Source organism: Anomalospiza imberbis, chromosome 5 (genome assembly GCF_031753505.1).
Source record: "Anomalospiza imberbis isolate Cuckoo-Finch-1a 21T00152 chromosome 5, ASM3175350v1, whole genome shotgun sequence".
NCBI classification, from domain to species: domain Eukaryota; kingdom Metazoa; phylum Chordata; class Aves; order Passeriformes; family Viduidae; genus Anomalospiza; species Anomalospiza imberbis.
Window position 1 is genome coordinate 62,794,955 of NC_089685.1, and position 24,821 is coordinate 62,819,775.

General features: G+C 45.7%; 2 protein-coding genes across 4 annotated transcripts in view; both read right to left on the bottom strand.

Moving 5' to 3' along the window:
* Positions 1-22,726, bottom strand: part of TCF20 (transcription factor 20) — a 130,129-nt gene extending 107,403 nt beyond the window's left edge. Inside the window, exons 1-3 of one of the 3 annotated variants that reach the window (XM_068191437.1) lie at positions 22,104-22,179; positions 18,274-18,734; positions 10,920-11,030 (exon numbers count right to left, since the gene is read on the bottom strand). The gene's annotated coding sequence lies outside the window, so the exon portion shown is untranslated. Of the gene's footprint in view, positions 1-10,919; positions 11,031-18,273; positions 18,735-22,103; positions 22,180-22,459 lie in introns of those variants that run through there. The other 2 variants (XM_068191436.1, XM_068191440.1) reach the window with 2 other exon arrangements.
* NFAM1 (NFAT activating protein with ITAM motif 1) overlaps positions 1-24,821 on the bottom strand; it is a 90,883-nt gene that overhangs the window by 39,748 nt on the left and 26,314 nt on the right. The window lies entirely within an intron of this gene.

A 24,821-nucleotide genomic window follows, 5' to 3' on the forward strand; every position in this document is an offset into this window, starting at 1 on the left:
TTTTATTTTGACAATGTCACTTTAACAACAAATAGCTGGCTGCTCAGTTCCCTTAGCAGGAGACAGCAGGTGCTCAGCTGGCTGATTTAACAGCAGCCACAACTGCCACCACGAGCTGCTGGGTGCAGTTCACAGGCTGTAATTCCCAATTCCCCTGATGTAGATTCCCAAGGAGGGGGAAGGGCTAAGGAAGTGAGAGGAAAGGCAAGGGGGTGAGTTTAGGGTGAAGTGTTACTGAATTAATGAACAAACCTCACTGACACTTCCCTGGGGCATCCTCACTAGCCTGATGGGCACTTAGGTCAGCTGCCTTCCCCCAGCCTTGTGTGCACACCTTCCTGCATAGGGGAATTAAAGTCCTTTCACCCCTCCTTCCCTCAGGAAATAACATGCCCACTTTTTACATGCATGCAACACCAACAAGATACTCCGTGATCTTCAGAGACCTTCCCCAATGGCCTCATTTTATGGAAACCAGTGTCCTCAGTAAACAACTGGAGAGCTGGAAGACCATGTTGTACAGCCTCGTGCCTACAGAAAATCAGAGCTATGGAAATGCATCTTAGAAGAGGGTATGGTACAGCTCGAGGCCTGTGGCAGAGATTGTTAGAGACCGTCTTACAATCATCTTTAAAATTAAAAATAGACATGTGCATGTGACTTCGTGGTTTGGTTTTTGTTGCAGTTTGGCAATTGTATTTTTTAAAGCATACAACATAAAAACGTCAAGACCAAAATTCTTGCCATTTCCTTTACCTCACCCATCTTGCCCATTCAGCAATTAAAGTTTTTTCTAGACTGAAAGACTATGAGAATTGGTGGGCCAAGAAATGGTATCTCCTGAACAGCGAGAAGTTGAAAGCTGTGTTGTTGAATGGGAATGGGATTTTACTCAGCTCACAACAAATTCTGGATGGTCTTCACTTGATTTTGCTACTGTCTATACCAAGACTTGAATTTATTGAGTTATTTTAAGCTGCAGAAAGGCAAAATTCTCCTACCTACAATTAAAGTATTAGAGCTCACAAAGACATCCATTATACCTCAGTAGCAGTTCTCTAAGGCCTCCAAAAAATTAGAACACAGAGCACACATTACTCTTTATTGCAGCCTTAGATATATCAGGCTTGATGACAGTACCATTTTTTAAATCCATTGCGATGGGGTGAATGGGGGAGATAAACTGGTACAAGCCTAGTTTAGAACAAACATTCCCTTTGGGTCATCTGTAAAACTAATCTAGACCTAACACTAGAAAGCACGCTCAAGGACAAACAAAATCCTTCCACTTTCTTTATAAGCATGCTATCAGTGGAAGAGGTTTGAGTAAAAGTAATAATATATCAGTGTATGAGCCGACTGTTATTGTTGGCTACTCAAGCAAAGTAGGACGTCAACAACTCAGAATTTACAGGGCTGGGAGCCTGGTGGGTCCCTGGTTTTTATTTTGTGCCAATTCGCATTCACTCATGCTCCTGGGTAAGTGATGATGCCGTCAGCAACCTCAGCCCAGCTGGAAAAGTGGGTTAAGAAAGCAGTGGACACTCATCAAAAACTAGGTCTTGCCTGCAGAGGGGTACACAGGAGAGGCAAGCTGAAGCACTTTAAGTGGATGGGTAAAATGACATAAAACACCTGTATGGACAGATTTATACAGAATGCGAATGTATCCCTGATTTGCCTGCTTCACTACTAAACCGATTTTTACTAAATCAGCTGAAAGTTAATTTCAATCTAAATAAGGGTATGGTCAGATTAGCCAAGCAATTGGGTCAGGGCAGACTAACAAGTTGTTGTCCTTTCAGACAGATATCAGTAACTCACCATATGTGCTTCCAGTCTTCTGCAACACAAAGAAACTTACAGTATTCTCAGAGAAATTGCCCACAAATTGTTTTTGTGAGACTTAAAAATCAGAGGGGCCAGTTTGGCTGGGAGTCAGCAATCTGGTATGTTGGCAAGGGCAGGCTACAAAGGATATCCCAATAGTTGCCAGTCTAGCACTATTTCTTGGCTCCAAAATTAAATAGACATCAAATTCTTAGTTTTCCCCCAAAAACACAGCTTTGACCCTGTACGGATGCTGCCTCGGGAACACCCAGAGAAGTTGCCACCAAGAAGAGGCATGTCTGCTGTGGGACGTTTTCCAGCCACTCAGAAACAAGAAGCCAGGCAAGGGCTGTTGCCAATTCACACACACTACTCCAGGACTGGGCAGTAACTCAAGAAAATTGCTCCCTGACATCCTCCCAGCAGTGACCCCAGCCATGTACCTGCCTCAAGAGATGCTAGCATGCCTTTATGGCTTTGTCAAGAGACGCCTCACATGTATTGGCTTCTTTACTTGGAGAAGGGCCCACCAAGCCACCTGGGTTCAACACCGGGTGGACAGATCTCCTGTAAGTGGACATTGAGAGATGAGCTTGTCACTGAAATACAGAGCTGGCACAGTACCTGTTTCTTGAGGAACAACAAGTTGCTGGCAGCAGGGAAAACCCTAGTTCGGTGTCTACCTGATTTTCAGTCCTTCCTGTCCTGGGGTTACATCATCCTTGACTGGAATTTTGTAAGAATGAGAATACAAGGACAGAGAGAGATGTCACTGCTCCCCCAACCCTCCTGCACCAGGAGCTGGCTGGGTGTGGACTCAATCCATTGTACCTGACCATACCAAAACCCTTCCAGCCACTCTGCCAGCATGCCATGAGTGCCATTCTCTCGTGGCAGTTCCATCTATCAGTACACATGAAGTGCCAGGGCTGCTCACTGTTCGCTCTCTCCCCCTCACCAGGGCTATGCAGCATTAATGTTTCACTGGCAGCTCTCACTCTTCTCACAGCCCCATCAAGTACATCTCTGCTCTGACCTACTGCCCCAGGCAGCTGGCTCCTGACCCCCAGAACCCACAGCTGCCCCAGCCTGGCTGCCCCTCAACCCCAGCTGTGCTCTGCATGCCTTTGGAACAGGAAAGTAGCAATACCCCTCACTGCCCCAGGCAGCTGGCTCGGAACACCAGACTCATCCTGCCTGCAGCTTAACTGGCATATTAAGGCTGGAAGGGGAAAATGCCCAGCACCCGCCCTGCACCCCTGCCAGCCCCCTCCCTTCCCCTGCCTGCCACCATAGCGTAAACCCTTTTGTTTCTCAAAAATATTTCTCTGCAGAAATTCAGCAATTATTTCAGAAAAATCTCGCCCCTCACCACTGGTAGAAATACCATAGTCTGAGACAGTAGCTCTCTTGATGATTGCAGACAGTGGAATATTCCAGAAAAAAAGGAAGATTTGGGGAGGGGGAGGGGAGGAGGTATCTGGGATCCAATCTTTCTCTCCCTGCCAATCCCCTCCATCTCTAGCAGATTTCATTTTTATCAACAGGATTTCTGTGAAATTTTCACTCAATCCTCCCTCTCTCCCATTTCAACTCCCAGCTAAGCTCAAAGGTGCACAAAAATAACGTGCTGCCACCCTTTTCTTGCAGGCTGGACAAATAAGTCCTCAGCTAGCCACATGGAAGCCATTAAAAATATATTAACATACCCAGCAGGGTCTGTCACTTTTTCTTTTTCTCCTCTCCCCCCCTCTTCTTCTTAAACACAGAGAAGGAAGAAATCTTGCCACAGTAACAAGAGGTTTTCATCAAGTCTCATTACCTCAAGCGCAGCCGCGCACCACAGCCCCCACAGAGAACAGCCTTTGGTTCCCTCTGCCATTAAAGAAACAAAGATCTTAAACAAAAATTAAACCCTGGACAGCATGAAGTTGGGAGCACATGAATGGATCAGGCAGGGAAGGGTATGAGAAAGCCAAGGGGATGAGCAGGAGCAGAGCCACCAGACAGGGCTCCACTCTAGCAGCTCCGGAGGGATGGGGCAGGTTAAATGTATCCCACAGAGAAGGGCAGAGGGAAGCATTTTCAACATTTCGAGCCAGCATCAAGGTATGCTGTATTTCCCACACTTAGTGACACAGCAACATCCTGGAACATTAATAAGGCTCAGGGTGAAACCAGACCAGCAATAATGATAAAAAAGCACAAAGCTTTGTCTCAGTCTGTGATGTTCCATGAAAGGATGATTTTGCACACTTTGACACATGTCCATTTTTACTCCAGGGCGTCCTCATCCCTTCCAAACAGTATCATGTCCCATGCATCCTGGAGCGACTGCACAGCACATCTTAACCTGCAGCAGCTGCTTTAAGCCTGAAGCAGGTGGCCGCTGGTCTTTAATAGCTCGGGAGGAGGGTTTGAAGGGCGGAGGCAGTAACTCTACATTTAAACAAGGGATTTCTATACCAGGGGGTTGTTAGTCAAAGGGCTATCAAGTCAAAGTGCTCTTAAACTGTAGTTTTTCAAGTATTTATTTGAGCAAATCGCTGGGTTAAGCAGCTTTCCTCTCCACCTTGGCTACTTTAATCCAGATCAATTCCCTGATCCAGTTCAATGTGCAGCAGCACGTTCAGCTGCACCGGCACAGCTGAACAAGTAGCTGAGAAGCAGCAGCAGGAACTGCTGAAAACAACCCTCATAAAACTACACCCTCGGATTCAACAGGCATGACACTTAGACCCAGGGGAGCAAGACAATGCATGCAAACCCCATGAAAACAAAGGGAAGAGGGATACTTCATACATGGTTAACAGGGAAGAGATGAGCTGAGTCAAAGAGGACACAAACTAACCAAAAATCTGGCGACAGTGTGGCCATGTTTTATGCACATCTAGACAAGACATAAGTTTTATTTCTCCCATGGTGGAGGAGAAAAGCAAAAAGCTCTCCCTTGTGAAACAGGCAGTGCAGTCAGGAAAGGCAGAGCTTGCAGAAGAACCAACAATGGCAAAGCACCATTTGGAAAGGTGGACAAAGACCTCTGAGGATCAAGGAGGATAGGAACCCACAGCTGGTGAGGAGTAAGAACTGGGTGAGGATACCAGAGAAATAACTCACTTGCAGAGCAGTGAGGAGCAGAAGGGAGCCAGGACATGAACTGGAGGACACAGAGGCAGGATCAGGATATAGAGGGTCCATGCTGGGTACAGAGGAGGAGATCAGGAGAAACACTAAGAAAGCTACTTCACATCTCTGCGTCACAACTATTCTGGTTGTGAACAGTTTAATGGGTCATTGTCCAAACAGTTCATACACCCCCTGGTTCTGAAGTAATTACATCCATTCTTTAAAAAGACATCACATAACAAGGTCTACCAAAATTATAGAAGCAGATAGGAGTACTGACTGTACTAGAAACCAACTAGAAAATAGTGTCAATTTCATAATGATACAATGCAAGTCAAAGATACATTTGTCTCTGCAGCACTGAAACGTGCTCTACTCATCACACCTTGGAAAGGGAATGCAAGAAAGTGAGGAGGTTCAGCAACAAAGAGAGGAGACCTGAAAAGTATCAAATATTTTCATCAAGTCCACATGGGCAAAACAACAGCCATGTGCTGTGGAGTGAAGTCTTCTAGTGCCTCTTTACTATAGCACATACTAGGGCTGTGACACCGGGTGCATGCTGCTCTCCCCAGGAAACCTGTCCATCTGCTCACAGCCAGCCACCACAACCTGGCCTAACTGCCACCAGCCTAGGAAGAGCCACTCCTTGAGGAGCGAGCAAGGCAGACTCTTCACCCACAACTGCCAAATTGGATACACTGCATACAGAGTCAACATTGCTGAGCCTCATGGTTGGTATTTCCACACCCTCACAGACGAACAGCTTGGCTGGGTTGCTCTTCCCTGCTGCTTCAACACAGACATCACAAACTCTGTCATGTAAAAGAAATCAAAAGCCCTGCTGTAGACTGATTGCACGAAAATACCGGAGTCTTACCCACACTTTTGCATTTGACAGCAACACAATTAGGTCATGGGATAGCTGTGCTGTAACAGATTCCTTGGACTTGGCTCTAACCAAGGTAAGAGACAAACATGAATGCTGCTTCAGCGTGTATTTCCTTACTTGCCAGCAGCCTGGATTCTTGAAAACGGACTCAGATGACGAGTCCATCTCGGATCACAAGTCAGGCCCTTGATGTGGGCTTCCAGATCTCAACTTCTGCAACAGCCTCCAACAGCAGTGCTAAGGACAGAGGAGTCTGAGCCAAGGTACAGCTGCCTACAGTTGAAACAGGTCTATAATAAATGCCAGAGGAGAAGAAGGGGCAGGCTCTAGGCAGCACATGCAAGGAAGGCACTGGTATTGATGCAGGCTAAGGTCATCCCAAGGACCAGCAGTCTGACACCCATGATTAAAGCCCAATTAAGAAATGTTTCCTGACAGAAAAGTCTATTAGGCTGTGGAACAGGCTCCCACGGGAAGTAGAAGAATCCTCATCCCACTTCTCTGTAAGGAGTGATGGGACAGGCAGTAAGGCATCAAGCCCTAAGACTGGCGTGACTGATACAGAAAGTCTTGTAAGATGCCTCAGGAGTAACACAAACTTTAGAAATTCCCTCTGCCCCTCCTGCAAAACATCTCCTCCACAGTTCTGCCAATACTGCTGCTTGCAAGGCAGCACCACGGACTACATCACTGCAGCCTGGGTCATTTCACCTATTTGGAGGAATGGGGCTTCTAACCCACAGCAGAAAACTAATGTATGCTACAGCACAGTCCTGCCAATGGCTGCACCCCCAAAACCAATGGGGTGATGGTAGCACAGGACAGGAATGAGATGTGAGGAAATAAGAATCTCTTAGGCCATGCTACAGGCATCTCTATACTTAACTCTGTCTGCATGAAATAATGCAAAGAAAGGCAGTGGAGGATGCAACTAGGATGGAGGGTGTTTACTAAACTGTGACTGAGTATGGTCAGACTTGTGTAACAGGATATGGCCTAACATATATGGAGATTATCTTAATTTACAGCAGACAATGTCCCTGTTGATAATACACACAGTATCAAGTAAGTTTCTGACACATTGGACTGGCACTAACTTAAGTGTTTGAGATCTGAAAGACTGTCTTAATTTATACTTTATTTAACGTTTCATTGCACCCCTTACATATTTCCTTTTTTCTATTTTTTAATGCGAAAAGATTAACTTGGTTTTGAACTGTGCAGATCAATAGGAATGCTTACTTTGCCGTATTTAATGCTAGCAGATGCCTATGTCCTATTTGGTTTGTGGTTTCCTTGTTGTTATGATTTTTGAGGGGTTTTGGGGCTTTTTCTGTTTGGGGATGTGGGGAAAAGAGATGTTAAGGGTTCAAAAATTAATGTTTCACAAAGTTCAAAATTAATGTCTCAACTTGTAACACACTTCCCCACTCCCACAATACTGGCTGCAGAAGCTACCCAGGGCTGACACCACTCATGAAGCTCCATATGGTACTGCTTCTCCTCATTTCTCCTCAGCCCAACAAATTTGGCACTGCTCAGATTTTCCTGGTCCTGGAGAAACAGGAGAGATTCCAGCAATTCCAGTTTCTCCTTCCTTTGCTTTTACATAGCTCCCATGGTGCCATCTGAGAAAAACCTATTGTAATGGCAAAGCATAAAGGCAAACTTGTCTGAACACCCTTGGCAGTGTAGTTTTTCATACTGCATTCATTAATGGTAACAATTACTTATATTGCATTAGAGTTGAAGAACTTCAGTAACATCAGGGCACCTCAAGCTCAGCACCACTTACACATACACCAACAAATGTCTGTGCCTGACTAACAGTGTAGTGAAGTTTTTTAAGGTAGAAAGGCTTCAAAACAGATTGTCATTTTAAAGTACCCCTGAGTTGACAACAGTTTGTACAATTATCACAAACCACTCAAAAAAGGCTTCCAGTACACCTGGGAAGCGACCACATACACAGTAAGTACCCTGTATGCACCATAACTCAGCAAGTGCTTTTTGCAGCTCCCTTCTACACACAGTCATGAAGGATATAGATCATTACAGCCTCCAGCTATAGAGCTTTAGCTCAGAGAGTAGCAGCTCACACTTTCAGCTCTGGAGATCCCCAGTTCAATCTGCTGCATGTCAGCCAAGAGGGCAGCTGTCATATAATTACAGCCACAACTTTGCATGTGAAAAAGTAGGGAGAGCGAACAGAGATCTTATTATAGAATTCTAGTTGCAACCTGCTGAACAGCTCCCTATTTAAAGTAACTTCTTGTAAAGAAGAGGGAGAGGGGGCCAAAAAAAAAAAAAAAAAAGGAAAAAGAGGAAAGAAAATCTTTCAACTCAGCTTCCCAATTCCCTCTGTTTTGCGGAACAAACCAGTGCTGCTTTGCAGTCTTTTGTTCCAAATGCATATGTACATTAGATGAAACACACAAGTGCAGAGCCAGGAGTAAGGTTCCTGGCTTATCAGTCCAAAAAAGAGAAAAAGGAAAAAAAAATTCTCATTGCTGCAACTGAGGCATCTGAAGTCCAACAAGGCATCACAGTTTCTTCCTGAACTATAACTATCCCGTAGCAGCCAACCCACTTAGTTATTCAATTTAAGTATTAAAATTTAAGATCAAGAAATCTGAAGTCATTTGCATCCTGTTTTCTTCAAGCTGTACATACAAGCTCTTAGGAAGATTTAACAGAACAGAGAATCCAGGAAAAGAGCATGTTTGAAATACAAAGGTACAAAGCACAGTGAAAAATTCACTCTCAAATTAAAAGTTATTTAATGAGTGCAACATAAAACAATAAGATCAAGTTTCTTCTTATCCATTCAACTTTCTGCAGATCCTTCTGCACAGAGAGTCATTTTTGAGCCAAACTTTCTTCCAAGCCAAGACAGTAAAAAACTACATTTGAAACAATGTAATCCAGTTTTGAAGAAACTGGGGAAAAAAAATCTGTTTTCCCCCCAAAACAATTCTAGAAACCTATTTGAAGCTTAAGATACAGATTTCTTGCAGAACATTGTTTTCTCCTCGACAGTTCCATCCATCCATCCATCCATGACCCAGCAGTACAAAACCTGTGGGTCTCCCACTGCATGAGCTGAATCAACCATTTTGGACTGCGAGTAACAAATGGGAGCTAACTCTCCAACTTCCTGCAAACTACTTACCTGCTTGCTAAATACCACTTAAGTGGACTAATCTGACTCAAACTGTTCAGTACCTGCCTGCAAGAACACACGCTTGCTGAAACACCTCAACTAGTTCATGCATTCTACACCACTGGCCCTCCCTGAAACACGCTGCCATGCTTCCAACAAGATTTGAAGAAGTACCTGGTTTCCAGCCAAGCTGGAAGGTGTTCAGGTAAATGGTAATGCCAAGCACAAACTCGCAACAGTAAACTCCAGAGCAGAATTCAGCAACACTTTGTATTTAAACAGGTTGAGTTCTCTGGTGACATCCTCTCATTAGCCTTGTTTCTGAAGACCCATTCTCATTTGGCTCAGTCTTCTGCTTCTCCCTTCAAGCAAGACCTACTCAGGAAACACACAAACTAGCTGACCATCTCCCTCCCTTAAGAAGAGAGTAAGGGAGAGAATAAGGGACACGAAGCCCCGTTTTGAAGACAGTTACATGCAGCTTCAGCAGCACAGATGCATTTGGGCTTGATTATGGACATGCAGCAAAACCCTGGCTGGGGCTCATCCCACAGGAGGAACCCATAAAAAAATGCACCTTCCACTCACCTCCTGCAGCCAAGGAAAGCTCACAGACATCCGAGCCACAATTGTCCAACTGCTTTTGTTGGACATCAGTCATCTCCCTATGCTATTTTCTGGTATTTCTTCTGCGAATTCAGCACAGCTAAAAGGTTCCAGATAGACATGATCTGAAGAACCAAATCCTCTGCCTACCTTGAGAACACATGCAGAGAGAACTGCAGCAAAACTTATACATACTTTTCTCATCTCTTCCAGCCTCCCAAGGCTGAAATGACTGACAAAGGTCCAAAATGAGGAACACACATAAATTATTAACACTGCACTAGTAGTCTCACTGTTGCTGTAACAGTCTAAAGACTTAACAGAGTCAGGCTCTGCAGGGAAATACTACTTTCCTTCAAAATAATTCATTCAGGAAACTTACAGAGGACAAAAGAATCACTGCAGCACACTCTGTCAGATCCCTCAGCTTTAAGACCCTTCATTTTTAAAGCAAAAGCAATTTTAACAAGAACAGGAAATTGATGTGAAGCATAAGAAGCTTCAGATTTCAAGTGAGCAACACTGGAACATCATTACTTCTGGACACAAATCCCAACACACACATCTTCTCACGCCTGACCTGGAAAGCCCATCCCACTTCTGAGAGCCAGGTAAGTGTTCTGTTTCTGCAGCCTCTCTGCTGGAACAGCCAAGTGGCAAGCCAGTGAGAAGACAATGGGGAGCCACGCTCTACCAACTGGAAGGAAGCCAAAAAGCCACTTCAGTTTGTTTCTTGGATTGCAACCTGTGCTTTACCCATGCAAGGCTCCAGATTCACATTCCCACCAAGCTTTTATTTCATTCTAGGTCTCATGCAGTACCTGCTGCCACAGACACAGCTTCCTACTGACATATTCGCCTCCTCTCCCTTGTTGCAAGGGGAACAGTTTATGTAGGGGTATTAGTCTGTTTTATATTAATTTCAAGAACTAGGACAAATAACCTGTATTTTGACATTTCTGAAAAATTATAAATTATTTTCATCTTTCTTAGTAATCAGAATAGATTTACTTTTCATTTAAAACATGAATTTTCCCTCCCAAAATATCTGAAGTAGTCACTGAAATGTTTTCTTTACCAAAGCCTGCAAAGCCTCAAAACTATTAATAACATTTTGAATATAAAGAGGCACAACTTTGTTCCATACCAACAAAAAAAAATAAATCCCAGTCAAGTTTTCACACAATGAAGCAATTAATTTTTAAACTAGTACTTTCTACTAAAAGTTCTCACATTTAAAAACCCAGAAAGGCTTCCAGTAAATCTAGACACCAATGGGGACAAAGAAAAAACAGACCCTACCCCCAGCTGGATGGCATTCCTCTCTTTGGGTGCAATGTGGTAACATTTGATTGACGCATCTGATCCATTCCAAAACTCCAGGCGTTGTTTTAATCATCAATGGGTAGAATCCTATTAATTTTCAGGGAAAAAAAAAAGAAAAATAGAAAAACAGAGTAGAATATGGATACAGGACACAGAGCACTTCACATTTGTCTAGCAGATCCAGCTGATTTAGCTAGATCTCTATAATCAACAGATTGAAGACGGAGTTGATGACAGAAACTCACATCTACCAGCATAAGCCCCTTTTCCCCTTCCACCCTCTTTCAGTCATCTCAGCTCAACCCAGTCTCTCAACACAACCTGGAACATTAGCCCCATACCAAAGGAAATGAAATAGGAACAGGGAAAGGAGTGGGAAGAGATAAACCAGGGTAAATAGGGATAGCATGATAAGCCTATTGGCATGCAACCAAGATCCTACACAGGCCCTTGCTACAGCAGAAAACAGGAGATCAAGCACGTACGAGGAGACAGCGGGAGAACAGATGTGGGAAGAAGGTTCAAGTGTCCCCGGGCTCAGAGGGTAAGAAATGGCAGCAGAGCACAGCAGTGAGCCCCAGCACACACAGTGAACTCAGCCTTCAGCAGCAGCACCAGGTGACCCACTAGCTTGGTGTCTGCCATCATAGGCACTTTCAGTATATCAATATTGATATTGCATGGTACGAGCAATGTCGTGAGAACCTTCCACATCAACTAAGGCTTCCCAGTCTACCCATAAACTTACTCGGCTATCAGCCAAACCCAGATCCACCAATACTAACCACTTTTGCTCTGAAATAAGCCTCCACTTACACTCTTGCAAAAAACAGTCACTGCTGTTTCATTTCAGTGCTGATGAGAACTGCAAGCCCTAAGGACCCACAAACATAAGAGGCGGCACAATTCTAAAGGAATTTACCCATTCCAGAAGCAGACAGAAGGTGAGCATCTGACCCTTCTGCCTGGCCAACCGACACATCAGACCAGCCCACACATCAGACTAGCCCACATCCCATTCAAATGAACCTGGAGACTGGTACCTTCCCACTAGAAGTAGAAACCTGGTGAATGGTCAGCAGGACATCAAGAAAATACTCCTGGTCTAGCTGACCAGCTGCCTGTTTGGGAACACAAGCTGCATGAAGGTCTTCGGACTGCCTGCTGTTCCTTGGTTGTTCCTTATATCTGTTCTGTGTTCCCAAGTCTCAGGAGGATTACCAGCAGAGAAGTGCTGGGGTGAGGAAAAGTAGAGAAGGCAAGAACAAGCTGATGCACTGCAAAGGGAAGGAAGTAGCAGGTTGAAGATGGGATTTTACAGTAGGAAAACTGGTTGCTAGAGTTTAGAGCAGAATCTGGGGGGAACAGGAGGTGCTGGTCACAGAAAAGAGGCAGGCAAAGGCTTGCTACTACAGGGAACAGGAAAGGCCTGTAGCCCTGGGCTGATAAATCAGATATTGTTGCCAAAGTCTCACACAAGTCCCTAAAGCCTCTAGCATTGACTGGGGGGCTCAGCAACAAGCAGGATCTGCCACAAGTATGTCCACCCAACAGCTTCAGGTAGTCACTTCGGGTATCTCAGGCCCAGACCATTAAGTGCCCTGATGATATGGACACAGACCTTGAATTCCACATAACAGGTCACGTGGAACTCGCACAATGAGAAGGAGTCGCTGCTTTGCCCAGCCGACACAAGGACCACACAGCTGCAGCTCGTGCCTCCCTTAGGCTCTTCAGAGCCAGCGGCTGCATTCCCAGCCAGCCTGCCTTTGTAACCAACCCCCTGCCCGCCAGGAGGGCCTGAACCCTGCACCATCAGCAGTGAAAGCACAAACCTCCACCTCATGCTCTAAATAATTAAACTCCGTGGGAGCATCAACAGACTCATAAAGCTCTTACACAGACCAAGCCAGTCATTAATGGGGGTCAAAGATGAGTGCCCTATTTTTTTTTAAGAGCGCTTTGATGCGTGGAGAGAGTGGTGAGAGGAGATCTTCATTACCCTTCTCCGATAAATTTTTCCTTTCCTGGCTATCAACACCTCCTACTTCCACCCAAACCCCATGCCGCTGGCAATCATGTGGACAGCCAGAGACAATTGGATGGAAGGTGTGTTTGGATGACATCTGTGCTAGCTGGTCACCTGCAAGTAGGGAAGCAAGGGGCCTTGCCGGGCAAAGCCAGGCTCTACTAGAGGCTCAGCTGGTGCTTATTACGAGGTTTGGGTTTCCCCGGGGCCAGTGCAATGCTTAAAGTCATGCAAACCACAACCACACACACCGTCTCCCCTACAGCAAGGCACGGAGCAGAGCACAAGGCAGTAAAATATGTCAGGATTATTAGCTTGGGCTCAGAGCCAGAGCTGGGAGCTGCCACAAGGGTAGAGAGGCTGCCTGCAGCCCTGCAGGTCAGCAGGAAGGAAGTGGAAGTCCCCTGACAGGCAAGGAGAGGCAGAACGCAGGAAAGGCAAGCCATGGCTGAGAAAAAGTCACAGAAACACTAGTTTGACCCACCCCTTCTAGCCTTAAAATACACACATACATACATATATATATATACATACATATACAAATGTGACCTTCTTGCTCCTGTGCTTTGTTCAGACATTTTAAGGAGAGGTCTGCTCTTCCCATTCTATCTACATTCCCTAGATCCATACCAGCTTTGGAAATGGTTTCTTAGACTTTCCATCAATGAAAGCCTTAGGTGGAAAGAAAGGAAAGCAGGCAGTTTTGGAGAAAGGATCACCACAAGACAGAAACACCCCAAGCAGCAGGCACAGGTGTTGGATGCTCTGTCGGCAGCTCCAATTCTACCTCGCACCAGCCTAGCCTCCACCTGCTTTCTCTGCCGCATTTTACTTTGTGTGGAAGTGAGGTCCCAGACTGGAAGTGGCTCCAGGATCTCTGCTACTGTGCCAGAAAGTGACTGGTGTAGAAAAGCCAGCTTCTCTTTGTTAATTATAAGTAGAACTGATAGATGCCCGTTTTTACAGGAAAAAAAAAAAAGAAACAAAAAAAAAAAAAAAAAAAAAAACTTCTCCCAGGAAGAAGAAGAAACCTTCTCACAACAAGCCCCAGTACAAAAGCAGCAGCTGTTACTTCCCTTATTCTTGGAAATAAGGGGGGAAATAGCTAGGACTCTTGAGCCTTGGCACCTCTTCCCTCTCACCTCTCAGCCCTTTGGCTACCAGAGCTCCTGTTACTATTCAGGGCAGAAGTGCCCCACAGGGCACACATTCCAGGGGGCTGAGCCATCCCACGTGGCCAGGCTCAAAATGGCAGACAGGGATGAATAGGATAATTAGAAAGTACAACAGCAACCGCAACATAAAAACAAGCAGCTTCTATTACAAGAAACAGTTCTATGGCATGGTTAGATCCATCACCCCATATGCTGGGTTGTGGTGGTGCCTCAGGAGCCTGCTGCTATTATCTGCTTGCAATCACATTTCAGCCCGTCTTTCTGCTTAATGCTTGAAAAGCAAAGCTAATCAGATTCGCTCTCTCTGCTTAATGTCTCCAGTTCTCAAGCATGCTCTATACTGCTTCAACTGATGTTCAACTAACACTAGCCAGGAGCATGCAGTACAAAAAAGAAAAAAAATGGAATTACCTATTAATTTTAGTCCTTCTTTGCACCTATTTTGTCTAAAATTTCTTCTACGCTTGATCTTTGCGAACAAAAGTCAGGAAATTCCCATTTCCCCCTCTACACCACACCCGGCTCCCATATGAGTTCCCTTCTTCAAACTGCTCCTCCAGTGGTATCTGGGCAATGAATTATAGCACAGACCTCTTAGGCTTCCCTCTTGCTCTCTGGAAGAGCTTTTTAAAATATTTGCTGGCTAGGAACCTCCAGATTAGGATGTCTTCCGCTGGCACGGCAATAGCCCCTCTTTGTTAATCTATCTGAAATGACCATCACATGCTCTGCTACTCCCTCTCCCTCCAGTACTATTTAATTACTACAGTCCTACATGGAAACTCTAACGTGCTCTCAGCATTTCAGGTCTGAGGATAAACAGGACCCCAAAATGGCTGCTTTTTAGCTGCATTCCTTTGCACTCCAAAGGGCAGCTGGAGCATTGCTGGAGTCAGCTACAATACCTGGATCTTTGTTAGAGCAACCATCACAAGAGCAGATAAGCTTCCCCCAGACAGGGCAGGTTGCATGAAAATTCAGCAAAGTGATCCAGGAAATCCAGGAAGAGACTGGCTTACAGGAACACCCATCATCATGAGGAAAAAAGTCACCCATTACAAGCACAGTAGATTTGCCAGAAAAACAACCATTAAAAAAAAAACAAAACAGCAAGTATTTACATGAGACGAGAAAGAGATGTAGGTGGAAGACAAATCTGCCAGGATACATATCTCTATCCAGGAGGAGGGAAAAAAGGGGAGACTGCAGAGATGAAACCCCGGACAGCCCATCAGCTCTGCATCTGTACACATTCGCCAGCTAATACCCACTACACCAAACAGAACAATGGCAGCTCCAGAGAAGACCCCGATTATCCAAGCTCCTCCACTAACATCTTCCCCAGAGGCTGCATGCATGTGCAAAGGAATGGAAAAAAAAACATACCTCTCAATGAGATTACTTCCAGCATTTTCTATATTGCTCCCACTCTTACAAATGTGTCTTTAAAAAAAAATATTGCAGCTGGCTTATAAATGTGTCAGTTAAAAAAAAAAAACCCAAAGATAGCCTTGAAAACAAAGACACTTCGTAGTCACCATATCCAGTGGCATCATTATTTAATATCAATGCACTGATTCTTTCCTTTATTCACTCCATCCTTGGAACACAAAACCACTGTAACAGCCACCCAGTGTATAATCTTACCATTCAACACGACACAACCCTACAATAGCCTTTCTTTTGCCATGTCTTCGGCTACCAATGAGAAGAATTTAGGTTTAAATGCTTCAAAAACCCAACCCAACTACAGTACAGCATGAAACCAATCTCTAACTCTCAAAGCTGGAGCCAATTCTCTCATCCCTCCCTATGACGTTCCTTATTTGAAAATGGCTGCACAAACATTTCTAATTTGTGCACCATACCAATTGCAACCTGCCCCTCCTGCCAAGTACAGCTGCTGGGTCAGTCCACACATGCACAGGCTCACTGCATCCTGCTGCTTCTGGCACACTGCTCTTCACTGACATCATCACCTTTGTGCTGTAGAAAATTCACCAGACAGGCACTGTTTATATTCCTTTAGCCATAAGGCAATTGCTGTAGGCCAACAGATGCCTCCATCTCATCTCCAAATGCACACTCCAACCTGCACTGTGCCCCTGCTAAGCAGATGCTTGAGCACGTGTCTCGCTGGACGCATGTCCTCTCCACAGCCAGCACGGGCTAATGCAGATACACCAAAACATCAGTGGCACAGCCAAGGCAGAAACACCACCCCTGCCAGTCAGCAGAAGCAAAGTTTGCCTTGGCCAGCTCCCATGGAGCCTGAGCTTCATCTCACCCCAGGCTTCATCGCAAGATAGCACTATTCTACAACACCACAGCCATGTCCCGCAAGGCCTTCCCAATTTCTGCTAGTGTCTGAAAATTAGTTAGGCAGTAGCACCTGGAACAACTGCAAGCCACAGTTCAGAGAAGGAGAGACTTCCTCCTGGTGCCATGGTCCCCAGCTCCAGGCACGGCTCACCACGGCATGCAGAAATCTCTCCCAGCGTTTCCTCTCTTTGTCATTTATCCCAGACCACCTGGTCCCACCAGCTCCAGGGTCTCAGTCCAAACAGCCGCCATCACTAGGTTTGGAGGAAGAAGATCTTCTACAAACTTGGCCTACAGCTATCCCACCAGGCAGTTTCCTTTTGCCCTCTCAAAAAGAATGATTAGAGCTACTATTTTCTGAGCCTGTTAATAATAATACACAAGCCTAATAATAATAATTCTTAGGCCCACAGGAACTACAGTGTGTCTCCAATTGTAGAGGCAGTGAAACTCAACCTTTTCTCTTTTTTCCCCCCTTTTGAAAATACGGCTTGGGAATGAAGTTGGCATCTGGAGGCACAGGAGTATATCTGAGGGACAGAAGAGGTGCAGGAGGGAAGGGAGGGATCTGAAAATGAAAGCTGAGGGTGAGGCTTCACATTACAACTGAACCAGGCTAATAGGTCACTGCTGCCAAAAAAGGGGGGGCCCATTTTCACCTTTCTTTCATTCCTTACCTTTCACTGCTGGCAAAACAAATCTCGCCCCTCCTTAGTGGCAGCTCTGATAGGAGCCTGAACCTGGTGAACAGGTTCAGCTCTCTGTCCCAGGAGAAAACAATTCACTTTGTTATGGTTTTGGGCAAGTCAGCTTTCCAAAAGCTGAACAAGCTGTATCCACAAGGCAAGGAATATGGCCACAGAGCTGGGGGCAAGGCATGATCACCTCTCTTAGGAGGACCAAATGGTTAGATTGGGTCAGCCACAGCAAGAAAATCCATCCTAAAGGACATGAAACTGCAGTTTCATCCAACAAGGAGACTGGTCAGCACAAAACAAGTGACCCAGCTGAAAAGCCTGCAATAGAGGTGTTTGCTAATTCTCTTAAAACAGGTAGTGTTAAGAGTAGCATTTATGAAGGCAGCCATGCAGATGAAAAACAACACTAAAACTGAGCAGACCCAAACTAGACAGAAATACAAGAGGTACTGCAGGATTTCCAATAATAATTTTCCCTATTTCTAAATTGGACTTTGTTAGTATCAAACAAGATGGCTGCCTTCATCACTATGTTAAAGAAATGTCTGTTTTCATTACAAACTTAACAGTTAGTTTCAGGGTGAATTTTTCTTTTCCCATTAGCTTCTACATCATCAGATGAACAAAAATTATGCTTTTCTTTTATTAAAAAAAAAAAAAAATCAAGCCTATATTAACTCCACTGTCTTTATTTCTCTCCACCTCCTCTGCTCAATTACTAGAAGCAATTTACAGACAATAAATGTAACTTCACAGCTGCCTCTATGAAGTATTCCCTTCATTTTATAGATGAGGTTACAGGCTATACAGAAATTAATATCAGCAAGGTCTACTTCAAAGCTGGATAAGCAAGAGGAACAGATGCACTCTTAAAGAATACAGATCATGACTCTAGTAAAACTAGTAATAAAGGATTAAGAATGTTGCCAGTTGGATATAAATTCTTTGAATGTATCTGCTTAAACACAGTAACAAACAAAAGCTTGCTTTGAGGTTTTGCCTGGGTTTATTCTGTTACTCTTAGGAACAGCCTTGTGAGATTTCAGATATACCACTCACAGACCAAACATTCTTGCCTTACTAGTAAACACTGCTTAACTGCTCACCCCAGGCCTCAAAGAGGGTCTCTTCCCCGTTGGTGCATGGCCACCAGGAATCTGCAGCTAGAAACTCTGTACATAATTTTAATCGATACAGATAAACAAGGCAGGAGAGAGTCCAGTGCTATCTGACACAGCCTCATGGGCTTTGGCAGGGCTCGGAGGAGCAAGAGCCAGTGTCTGTTGTTATAGCTGCCAGCCGTGACTGTGAAAAAGCATTGGGAGTAGCAACACTAAAGGGGGAAAAAAAAATCCAAAGGTGCAGTTTTGTGCAGGCACTCTTCTGATGATAACTGCTCCTTAAGGCTTCATAAAAATGCACAGCCAACTTGTCTTCTTCCACACATTATCAGAGCTCAGAAATAGCACCTGAGTCTAGTTATACAATTCAGCAGGCACAGCTTCTCCTAGGAAGCAACCACCACTGGCATGCAGGTACTCCAAAGGCTGAGTCATCTCAATAGGCCCTTCAAGGGAAAATAATCCTATTAAGAATTGGTGTGCTGGTATTGAAGGCAAAAAGGAGTGTTAATTTTGGCAGTTACTTACACTGCTTCCACTCCATCCATTTTCTACCAAACCTAACACCTGAAGGTTAATAAATTCACCATGCTCCTCCATCCTCCCCCAAGGTCCTTTCTTGACCCTAATCCCCTCTTTAGCCAGCAACTGCCTGTCATTGCCCGTTTTCCTTATCCCTGACTAACACAAATTAGTATTTGTACAATCACAGAGCTTGAAAAACTAATTTAGGACTTAGGCCTTCATTTCTAGCCTGCATACAAATTCCTTCACCTGAGGACAGGTTACAGCACTGCCCCCTCTCCTAAACTCTTCCAAAGGGGTGGACTGAGAAAGAAACCAGTGGCTTAGGTCAAGAATTTTACTTTTGAGACTGGTAGATCTGTTGTGGAGACTGATCCACTGATATTTTTCTAATATAAGAAACATATAAAATGCCTAGAATTTGATCGCTGCTTTTTAATTAAATTGAAATAAGTAAATCACAGCCTGTTGCCATGGAGAATGAACAGACACGGCCTCTTGACTCCAGGGCAGGATCAAGCAGGAGAGGAAGACAAGGCTGTGAAATTAAAAACACCTATTTTAAAGCAAATGGTCTTGATAATTAGCAAAAAATGTGTCATAGGGAAATAATATAACCATATGGCAGGAAGTAGTTTTCAAGGTGAACTACAAAGCCATTTTAAATAAATGAATAAACTGCTGGAGCTGCTGGGTCACCCACAGAATCATATATGCAGGATTAAATGTGATTTTTAAAATACACCAAAAAATAGTAATTAGCTCTTCTTTCACTTTCCTACCTATAGCCTGCATCTGTATCTGTTCTTATTTTTGAGGACTTTTTCCAAACAATTAATGCCTGCACCTATTTGCAGTTACCAGAGAATCATCAAATTCAGACATTTTCAAAAGCCTTGCAGTATACCCTGAAGCTAGAACCAAGTTTATGGGACATAAAACCTTTTATCTATTACTCGGTGTCATCACACAATCCTGGTAAGGTCATCAGACACCAATAATCATTCCTGAATCTGTGCACCCTTGTTATGACATCCACGACAAAATGACTTTGGAGAGAATTTGCCCTCCACACACCATGTGCCCAATCCTGTGCTACATCTCTCAAGAAGCACAGCTCAGAGAGAGTCAAAAAGTAACTCTGGTTTATCAGTGGGAGCCTGACAGCACATCCACGCTTGGCTGGTGCACAAGAGCCTTGCACGCTCCCTTCCCAGTTTGTCTGGAGCGCAGGGCATCAAAATATTCCACCCCTTTTAAGATACTTCTGCCCTGCTCAGATCTAAAAGGGCTGCAGCAAGGAAACCCCCTCATCACCTTTTTGAGCCCAGTCAGGGCAAATCTGAGCAAGACTGTGTAACAATTTCTAGTAAGCGTGTGGCCAAAGTGCATCAAATCCGTAACAGCTTAAAATACTTGAAATAAACTGTAGCTGATGACTCAGTTTCAAAAACGTACTGTACATTCTTTTAAAGGGAAGGGACAGATGAACTAATTTTCACTTCAAACCTCCCATCTACGCTAGAGAAAAAGCCAACCTTTTCTCCTATTCCATGAAGACAAGTTGTCAGCCACAATCATTTGGTCTTCCACAGCAGTTAATGACCCATATGAAACAAATTCTGAGGGTCTCAGATCAGACCCTTGTGACACAGCTAGCTGGTTACATTAAAAACCAGTCACATTCTCAGCCCTCAGCAGCCCAACTTGAGCTGGCTATTGACAAGTTACCTTCTGTTTTCCACTATGACCAAGAAACACCCACAAAGTGAGTAGAGTTGGGACAGAAATCTTGGGAAAAGCAGGAGTTGTGGGAAAATGCACAATTAAAATTAGTATTCTCTGTTTTCACAGTTTTGCCCAGTTTTGGAACATTTGCTGCTTTAGCTAAAGTCACACTGCTTAAGATGTTTGGCTTCCATTAAAAATAAACTCCAGGTCCAAGTCTGCATGAAGATAGGCATAAACTTGCAAATCTGGTTCACCCTGAAGGACACCAATTCCTTAAAAATGCTAGGGTGGGGGCAGCACATGTGGGCTAATTCATAGTTTTTGAACAGTCAAGGCTAACAGCAGTATCTGCCCGACTTCTTTGCTCATGCACCCCATTTCTTCCCAAACCCTGCAGTGAGAGGAGCTGTGAAACACCTCAGGACACATCAGCTGCACTAGAAGGTGCTACACACCCTTGGCTTCCTCACCACCCAGCACCTTCCCTGGCATGCCAACAGTTTCCTACTGCTTGAACCACAGTCCTGCAGTACCACCCAAACACAAATGGCTTTGCCAGAAACTGTTTCTGCCCTCACTGGCACCTGGCACATAGGGGGCAGCAGGTGGCTTGTTCCTCCCCACTGCGTAGTTCTATTTGAATTTAATTTTTACTTGAAGAGATTTAACACAATTGTAAAGGCTGGCCAAGCCTTTCCCTTTGAAAGGGAACTGCGTTTTCTTCTCCATCCACACAAGCCAAGATAACCACACAGAGGAAGACTCCTTCCCAGGGACACTCCCAGTCGGACAGAGACAGGGTTTAGGGGCACCTCCATTAAAACTCAAGCCAGTGGTCACTCGGCATATGAAGGAAGATACTAACCATGCCCAGGAGAGATTATTTTCATATCACAGCATACTGGGTCACAAGCCAATAATATTTAAAAAAAAAAAAAACAACAACAACAAACACGACAACAACCAAAAAAAAAAAAAAAAAACAAAACCCCACTTAACCAACAACTAAAACCAGACAAAAAAACCCCACACCATCCCTCACACTGTTCCCTTCAGCAGCATCACACTGAACCACACACACAATACTGGGGCCAAGAGCCCTGCCCAGGCTGCCCACAGCTCCTCGTTCCCATCACCCGTGTCACCGTGCCGGCTCCCTGCAAGCCCCTCCTGCACCCCCAGCAAACATCCCCAGGACCGCTTCCACCCACCCACAAACTTTGCCCGACATCTGTGCCCCCGGGACCACTTCAAGCCCGACCAGCCAGCTAGCAGGCTTCCCAAACAAGCAGAAGCTTCAGTCGCCAGCCTTGCTGGGGTATTTTTTCCCCGGCAGTGCGGCTGCCCGGGCTCCCAGCGGGAGTTTCCAGCCCTAAACCTCGGCGGCTCGAGGAGCGTGTGGCACACGTGCGCGCCCCCGCTGTCAACAACTTCCAGCCCCTGTCCCAGTGGGCAGGGCCCGGGGACAGGGGGCTGGCCAGATCACCACCCCAGCAGCGACCCGGCCTGGGAAAGGACGCTCGTGAGCAGGACAGCGCTTTAACAAAAATAAAGATCACCTTAATATTATCCTTAACAGCCAGAAAGGTCACGACGTGGAGGTCCATCGGGGGGGAGGGGAGGGAGATGGATAAGGGGAGGGGAAGGAAGGGGGTGGCAACGCACAAACCCCCACGGTTTTAACTGTTTGACTGCCGTAAAAAATGAAATAACATGAAGTAACTGGAGACTAACAAGACGGACAGACCCCCACACGCGGGGACTGCCCTGCTGCCCGATCCCCCGCCCGCCCTCTGCACGAGAGAAGGCGGCGGAGGGACCCGGGGGAGGGAGGGTGTGGAAAGCAAATAACACCCCCAGCAAACGCCGCACACGCCGGGGTCCCGCACACACACCCCCCCTCGCCGCCGCTTACCTGTGCGGGCCGGCGGCCCTCAGTGTCCCATGGCAGCCCCGTCCCGCCCCGCCCCGTCCCGCGGGGGGCACAGGAGCTCCCGAGCCTTTGTTGCGCGGAGGGGAGCGGGAGCGGGTCCTGTCAGCTCATGTGACGCGGCGGGCTCGGTGTCCGCTGCCCCTCCTTGCTGCTCTCCCCTGCCCGCCCTCCGCCGGCACTCAGCGCAGGCCCCGCAGCCGGGAGCGGGTCTCGGGCCCGACTGGCTGCTGGCGGAGCGGCGGCGGCGGCGGAGGAGGAGCCGGCGGCGGGGCGGGCTCGGCGGCGGGGCCGGGCGCGGAGGAAGGCGAGGAGGGCTCTGGCGGCGGAGCGCTGCCTGCCCGGAGCGGGAGGCGGCGGGGCCGGGCGGCGCTGCCCTGCGGGCCGTCCTGCCCCCCGTGCCAGACCCCCCGCTCTGGGAGCGGTAACACGGAGCCCCGAGCAGGGGGTTCGTTCTCCTCCTGAGGCTGCTGGCGATGCGCTTGGAGCCCTGATGCACAGGCCCGGGCCTGCCGCTGCAGCCAGGAAAGTAAATAAAAACGTAATTATGTGCTTTCTAGTTGGGGCTCGCAACGAAAGAGAGGAAAACCCCTCGTTTTCTCCATAAGAGATCTGAGAAATAGCAGTACTGGATCAGATCAGCATCCTGCCTTTGAGAGTGCTTAACAGACAAACCCTAGGAGTCGGCTACAAGAAACAGACCCTGACACTGCCCCAGAAGACTATGACCATGACCATGATCCTGTGGTCAGGTACTTACCAATAGCTGGGGTCTTCGTATTTAACAGCTCCCAAAGGAATTTTTTTAAAAATACATTCAGTATTTTTGGTTTTGAACCATTTGAAATGTTTGTGTCTGCTCCATCATGCAGCAAGCATCCAGCTTTCTTCTTCAGAAAGCATTTTATCATCTCCTTTTGTTTGCCGAACTCTAAGTAGGGGGCAGAGAGAGATTACCTTCCTGCAGGTCTTTAAAACCCCAATATGTAATTTTTCTTTACAATCCAAGACTGAAAAACAACACCACCAAGCCAGGCCTTGTAGAGGAAACAGAGGTGACATTTCTATCAAAAATGCAGACAGCTCAGAAAACCTCAGCTCATCAAACACAACCACCAATTCAATGAGCAGCTTCCCTGCCATCCCAAGATTGCTATTCCATGGGCATCAGTTTCCTAGACATCACAGCTGACATTAAAAATGGCACCCCAAAAGCCAGCACATACTCGAGAACCTGCAGACCATCAAACTTGCTCTAAAAAGCAGATGCAATAAGATCAGCAGCCATTCACAGCACAACAAAAGGCTGTGAGATTCAGCCAGTCCTGCAGATACTTTTCACCTGCTCTGAGGGGAACACCCCCGGTGATCTGCTTTATACACGAAGGTCACTCTTCCATGAAATACATACAAGTTTACTACAATAAAGATACAATAGCAACAACAGCAATTTTGGAAAATTACTTTTCAATGAATCAAGGTTTATTTGGTGTTCGTCTAATGCTACCAAAATTAACAGGGTTTGGCAAAGTCTCTAACCACATTAGCTTTCTGCCAATCTGTTTTTCTGCTTTTTATTTTAGTCTCTGCTGTAGCATTCTCCCCTGCAACCACGTGCTGCTGCTCCTGATGATGATAATACTCCATGCTAAAATCCACTCATAAAATAATCTCTTAAAGTACTGGCTCTGAAAGGGTGTTTTTTCCCCCATGTCCCTCCTGCTAACCTTCAGACTCTTCCTTTTGCAACTCATTACAGGAAGCAAATCCACAGATGCAAACATAAGAAATAGAACCAGATACCACCAGAGCATCAAATATGAAATACGTCAGTACCACCTCACAGACAGCATAATCAATGCCCTTCCTCCCATAGCAAATCTGCTGAAATTCTTTGTTCTTGCATGTACTTGTCCCAAATCTCTACAGTTCATCACTTCATCCAGCACATGAGATGCCCCACAGAAACCATGTGAATGAAACTAAATAATTGCTGTCTTACAACAAGCACATACAGTCAGCCAGTAAAGGACATTAGGAGAGTATTTGTCAGACAGCAACAACATGAATGCCTCAATCCTTACCCCAAAGGAGACCAAAACCTTCCCAAAAGCTAAAGCTTGGCATTAAAACTTATAATCCCTCGACACTAAAGCTATGGATTTAAGGGAGATGTTGCCTGCCTAGCCTGTTACAGCCTCCCCACTGACCTTTCCTTTGTCACCAGCACAAACAGCCCTTTTTCGCTAGAGGTCCATGAGAAAACCAGCAGCCTGTCAGAAACTGCTGTTTACACCCCTTTGCACTTCATAGGTGCTCCTTTTTATATTTTTCTCAAGTGGTCCAA